This window comes from Misgurnus anguillicaudatus, unplaced genomic scaffold (assembly GCF_027580225.2).
Source record: "Misgurnus anguillicaudatus unplaced genomic scaffold, ASM2758022v2 HiC_scaffold_29, whole genome shotgun sequence".
Classification (NCBI taxonomy): Eukaryota; Metazoa; Chordata; class Actinopteri; order Cypriniformes; family Cobitidae; genus Misgurnus; species Misgurnus anguillicaudatus.
In genome coordinates this window covers 2,150,015-2,156,753 of record NW_027395279.1, presented here as the reverse complement: position 1 = coordinate 2,156,753, position 6,739 = coordinate 2,150,015, and the positions used below count along the sequence as shown (strand labels likewise).

At 36.4% G+C, this 6,739-nt stretch overlaps 1 long non-coding RNA gene across 1 annotated transcript; it reads right to left on the bottom strand.

The window, feature by feature from the left end:
* Positions 1-883: 883 nt before the first annotated feature.
* Positions 884-2,356, bottom strand: LOC141362816 (uncharacterized). The gene is made up of 2 exons (XR_012368399.1): positions 1,970-2,356; positions 884-985 (listed from the first exon to the last, which is right to left on the bottom strand). It is a non-coding gene; the product is annotated as an uncharacterized lncRNA (long non-coding RNA).
* Between the last annotated feature and the right edge of the window lie 4,383 nt (positions 2,357-6,739).

The following is a 6,739-nucleotide window of genomic DNA, read 5'->3' as shown; positions in this document are numbered from 1 at the left end:
CAAGCACTTTCTCTGTTAACAATTTTATCAAATTTCCTGCCAAATGTATTGTATTTTGTGATTTGGCTAAAGATTTAAGTTCTCATTTTTACCAATATACTCGTTTTATAGAGGTTGGGTGGGTAGAACAAGGAACCACCATTTTGGTTGTGCCCAAAAATTTTAATACTCCTGCAAATTGGTAAGTGTTGCCTATAAATATAATGATGCAATAATTAGGTATGTAAGTTAGTTATTACAAAAAGAGGTCAACAATACTGATGTACAAATATATGCATAGTGCCAAAATGTCATTTACTTATTTATTTACAATTAGTTTTTTTAATCAAACATTACATTTTGTGAATGAACTGCAGTTTGCAATAACAATCAGAGACATGACAGTAAAATCAAATAAAACAGGATTCAGAAATGTTGGTCCACTCCAGAAAAGTCACAATGACTGTAGTGCAACTGAACGATAGTGCAAATCAACATTTAGAAATTAGACATTTTCAAATGTATTTCTTAAATGTATAAACACTTAAAATACATAAGTAAAATGGTATATAATAAACATTAATTTGTGTGAACAAGAACTGGCAGAGCTGTAGAGCAAATAAGTCACAATGATAGAAGTCTAAGTGAACTGTAGTGCAAATAAACATATCTATGAAATCTACATGTTTAACTGTATTTCTTGAATGTATAAACATTAAAAAAAATAACTAAATATAATGGTATATAATAAACATCTATAGGTGTGACCCAAAACTGGCAGAGCGCTACTTCTGTGCTCTTCTTTCTCTCTTCTGTGCTTCGCTTTCAATTTTTTCCCTTTAGCATCTTTTGATAAGAGGTACATCTCCAGAGGTTCGTCTCGGACTGTTTTCTTTTGTTTAGATTGGACCTTGTCACGGCTGGTGCTGGATGATCCTGAAGACGTGCTTGCTGGGGCCTCCTCACTTTTGCTCACATCATTTTAGCAGAAATATTGCTGTGAACACTGTAAAGATAAATTTAGTTTTCATCAGAAACAATCTTTCACACTGAGGGCCATGCTACGATATCCATGAGGTCAATATTTGATTACAAATGTAATTTAGATTCATGGTATTTTATCTGGCTGAACAAATGCAGCAGATGTTACCTATACACAGAACACAAATTAACCTCCTAAAACCCCACCTTTGGTTTGGCTTGCATTTTAGATTTCTCCAACCTATTTGGGGTTAGGAAAAAGCAATGAATATAATAACCAAATATTTTTCTTTGAACATGAAGCAGTGTAATTGTCCACTTTTGTGTACAACAGGTTCCAGTTACACACAATGAAATACTATGGTGCAAACAACAAAACATGTGATATCACGGTGTACAGGGAACATGCCATGGTATGAAGTGTTCAATGTCAGTGCATTACATATCGTAATGTAATGCACCAATAATAATTTTTTCTTACTTGCACAGTTATAATGTAGATTTGCACTACTGGTCTGTTCAATACACTACTGGACTGTCTATTTCATACTCCCTGTTCATTTGCACTGCTGGACTACTTGAATTGCATCGTTTGCACCCCTGTGTACTGAATATTAGAATAACTATTCACAATAACTTAAGCCATTGCCCTCTTAACTGACTAGTTACAATCCAAATTCATTCATGCACTACTTAAAAAATAATTTCACTACTGTTCTGTTTAGTTTATTGTGTACACATACACATCAATTTGTACATTACTGTAGATTATGTTCATAGTATTATGTTCATAGTACCACCCATAGTAAGTTGTTACATCGTATTACATAATCCTGCACCTAGATGCAATTATTATTGATATCCTGCACTTTTTATACTGCTTTTGCACTTCTGGTTAGACCTAAACTGCATTCCGTTGCCTTGTACTTGTGTAATGACAATAACATTTAATCTAATAATATAGCCCACACAGCTATGTATTGTAATGTTCTAATATATATCACGTTACCTTCGAAATTCAGTCGATGATGTGAGGAACTCCGACACCTTCATTAACCTCCACAGCCTCGATGCATCTTCTTTGTGTGTTTACCTGTTCCACGTGCTCCGCAAGACCATTTTGTGCTTGAGCGCCACCAAGTCGTGTTTTACTGGAACTTCAGCAGCGCCAGGCACGTGAACAAAAGCGCCAATCTCATTGGTCGGCCAACTTTTAACGCGCCGCGTCAAACCAAAAAAACGCGTCCGAGGCGTTTTTCTGAAAATGACGCTTTTGCGCGTTGCGCTTTTCGCGTGGGTGTGCGCACTCACATTGGCGCTCGTTCTTGAGTCACGAGACGTTAAACGTCGACGATAAACGCGCACGAAAAACGTCCCGGTGTGTAAAGACCTTTACTCTTGCACCTATAAGAAAGACAAAATATTAAGCAAGTATGCTTATGTAAATGTGCCCCAATAACACACACGGGGCCCTATCTTGCACCCAGTGCAATTGACTTTGTCAGTGACGCATGTATCATTTCGTATTTTGCACTGGCGCACAGTCACAGAAACTAGGGACACAAGTCGGCAGCGCAAGTTTCGAGATAATGAGCAACAAAGTGTTTATTTTCAAAATTTGTGATTTTCGTTTTATTGCAGAATCTGTTAGTTGAGATCACGAAGAAGCCTTTCCATGTTTGAGATAGCAGTTTTTGTATATTTAAAAGCGTAAATTTTGCGGTTGAAATAGGCTTGTTTTTCCGGAGATTCTAGCGTGCAGCGAGGGGCGTCATTGTCTGTGTGTATTTACATACTGTATAAGCAGCTTGGTTTTCGCTCCCACCCGCAAAGGGAACAGCGTGACTACTAAATAAAGATAGTTTGCCCAAAAATTAAAATAATGTAAGTAATGACTTACCCTTATGTCGTTCTAAATTCAAAAGACCTCCGTTCATCTTCGGAACACAGTTTAGGATGTTTTAACGTGATTTAGTCCGAGAGCTTTATGTCTCCTCCATTTAAAATCTATGTACGGTTTCCATGTCCAGAAAGGTAATAAAAACATCATCAAAGTAGTCCATGTGACATCAGTGGGTCAGTAAGTATGTGTTAAAGCATCGAGAATACAGTTTGGTCCAAAATAGCAAGAATTACAACTTTATTCATTGTCTTCTCTTTCGGCTCGAGCGTGAAGTCACGTGACTGACTGTAGTTCCGTGTCACTGACTTTATGCGGCGCCGCAGTCGGATGACGTCAAAGTACTGCGAGAGCTCTTTAAGAAATCTTATGGAGTAGTTTAATTCGACTCGCTCTCGCGGTACTTTGACGTCAGTTCTTGCATCACAACATGAAGACTAACACATACACAAAAAATCACACAGACATTGTTGAATACGTTATATAATTGGCTACATGTTTTGTCTATCAATATTTTCAATGAAGTCATTGGCTGCTGGAGGAACGAGCGAGCGATTGGTTTCATTAAAGTGTAATATCATATACAGTGCTACATTTTGCTGTTGAAAACGGGTTGTTTTTCCTGAGGTTCTCGTGTGCAGCGGGGGGGGGGGGGGGTGTTGGCGTCATTGTCTGTGTTTATTTACATGCATCGGCTTTTGATACTTTAGTTATGGACCCGCCCTCGAAGGGAACAGCGTGGCTACTTAAAGCGTAACTAAACCCCTGGTCAGAGCCTGACTCCACCCACTGGCAATATTTGAAAAATCCAAGAAAAGTGGGCAGATCCCAACAGAGATAGAGGGGACGAACTAAGCTCGTACCAAGTATGTGGTGAGATCGTAACAAGGGCGTGGTAAGCTTGAATCTGCTTACCTCACGAGTCATTTTTTGGACCCAACATCCAATAGGAAAATTCAACTGCAGTAGCCACCGTTCAACCTGAAGAGGGCAGCACTCAGACGTTTTTACACCATATATTGTAGTATTGAAACACTTTATATCCAAATGTCAAAAAACTTACTAAAATCAATGAACAGCACTAATAAACCATCATTCTTACAGATCTGTAACTAAAAAAAGTTGGATTAGGGTTTAGTTACTCTTTAAGCAGCACTCTGACAGGCTCAATCTGATATCATTGATTTCACGGTGCAAACTTCGGAAATGATAACATCCACAAAGACACCGACAAAGAGAGGTAACAACTTATTTCATTGGAGGGAACAAGATCTGCAAGAACAGTTTTCTGTTTCTTATGGGGTGAGTTTCCATAAACATTAAAGTTTGTTGTTTTTTGTTCATTGTAAGAACACGTACACGTAGACCTCCCCATTTAGTGCAATTGTTATTAGCTAGCTCAGGTTTCGATTGCCTAAACCCCCATTGTTATTAGATAGCTCAGCGCTGTGGTTTCGATTGCCAAAACCCGAAGTTATTGTTAGGTCAGGACTTGGTTTTGATTGCCCTCATTACTATAATGAGCTTTTAGATGGCAATATGAGCATCTGCTATTAATTTGAATAATGCCTGAATTGACTGATGTTAATGACTTAGCTCACGTATGAAGTATGTGTAGCCGTTAAATGCGCAAAAACTTAAGATATTTTTACGTTTTTTTTTAATCAGACCTAAACCAGGTCTAACCACAAACTTTTACAGTGAATTAAAAGTAAAAGGTATTGGTCAAAATTTACATGGGGGATCTTTACAGAGGGTATGGCTTATCTCAATGAGATGTAAATGAGCCCTATTGTCCCTCCCAGCAGCTCGAGAGGGGTGAAAAGGCACAAACTTTAAAATCAGTTTTCTCAGCATTAAGAATTTTGGAGTGCCTACCTTCAAATGGCCACAACTTCTCCAAATCTTATCAGATTTCCATGTGTTACACATCGTTGGAAAGCTTAGAATCTGCACTTTCAGGATCTGTAATTAACTCAAAATGTCCCAGATCCGACTTGTGTCCCTACTTTCCGTGACTGGTCACAAATTTCAAATACTTATATCACTGACAACAGTGGTCTGGCCAGGATATTGTCATTTAAAAAGTGGAGTTGCAGCCCTCAACTGATGTTTATGTTGTCATTTTGTGTATTGGCCACCAGTTGGGTGATTGCAGTACCAGTTTTAGCCACAAGTTTTGTTATTGCAATACCAGTTTTGGCCACATTCCTACATAGTGTTCCTTTAAAAACAGGATGTGTGTCTCATACCAAGCAGTCACATAGGCACTGCTTAAAATACCTAGCATAAGCAAGATTACCTCCAAAAACTCTTAAATATTAATAAAAAAACAATAAACACATGTTGTACCACATTCTTTTGATAATTAAGTAGTTTCTAAACCAGTGTTGCCTAATGGACAATATATATGTATTTACATAATGGGGTGGTTTCCCGGACAGAGATTAGCTTAAAACAGGACTAGGCCTTATCTTAATTATGATATATAACTAGTTTTAACAAACATGCCTTACTAAAAACATTACTTGTGTGCATTTTGAGGCAGAACAAAGGGCACTGATGTATTTTAAGATATGTCAGTGCAAGTTGTTTTCAGTTTGGACACCTCTTACATTTATTTTAGTCTAGGACCAGTCTAATCCCTGTCCGGGAAACCGCCCCAATGATCTAGGAAAAATAATCCAACCTTTATAAATAGTGTATTCATGCTAAAGTTTTAGACACTTGTGTTAAACAATAACGCAATTTATATTTAAACCTATATTCATCAATTACTTTCATACAACATACTCATATTGAAGACACTGTATATAGAGATCTATTGTGGGCCTGTGTCTTGTATCAATCTCATTCACTCCTTCTCTCTTGTCAGCTGTATAATTGTTATTTTATATAAATATTTGACTCTTTTAATTCAAAGATCCTTTCGGACGGGCCTGTGCGATGTTGTTTCTGCAGATACTCTGGGCACTTGTGAGATTCTTAGATCCGTCTGTTTATGCCTTTGATCTGGATACAGTATTGATTTATCTTCTTTTAACATCTTCTCTGTGTGATTCTGTGTTTGTCTACTTTAATCTTTATCAGTTTGTCTTCATGTGCAGTGATTGACTTAAGTACATTATAATATGAATCAACACAGAGCAGTGTTATTATACAGAGATCTTATGTCTTTAGAAAAGGCACGGCTTTCAGGAAGAAATCCATCAATAATTCACACTATTATGCAGTAAAATGGAAAAAATAATAGTACATTTAATGTACTGTACTTTAGACGGGTTGAAATCAATCATACATCACACAGATTACATATAAAAAATATAAGAAACTACAAATTACAAAGAGTCAGAAATTATTTTTACATGTAATGTTGTACATTTATATATTAGTTGTGTACATAAAAATATATATTCGTTTATATAAATGTAAATTATATTACTGAAAAAGCACTACATGTTAATTTGTGCAGTAATTTTCTCTTTTTGTTTGTTTGAGCTTCATTCACAGCATTTAAACTTTGACTTTCATTACAGATTTTGATCGTTATATCTCTGTGTATGTGTTTGGATCAGTTGGTGTTGTTTTAATCAGCGCTGCTGCTCTGATAACTGAACTGATACTGAAAACAGGCGAGTAAACACAACACTAATATCAGATTTTTGGTCATAATAAGATTCAGTTTATTACTACGTCATGAATATAGAAATATTTTTATGTTTTATCTCAAATTTATTCTGAGCTAAATTTTTATCTAAGGCAGCTGTACAACAGTAAACATATAAATGATGATTTCTCATCTGATGCTATTAGGATTCAATTTATTTGATGTTTGTATTCATGATAAGAAATACAATTGTATTTTCTCTGTTTCTTTTT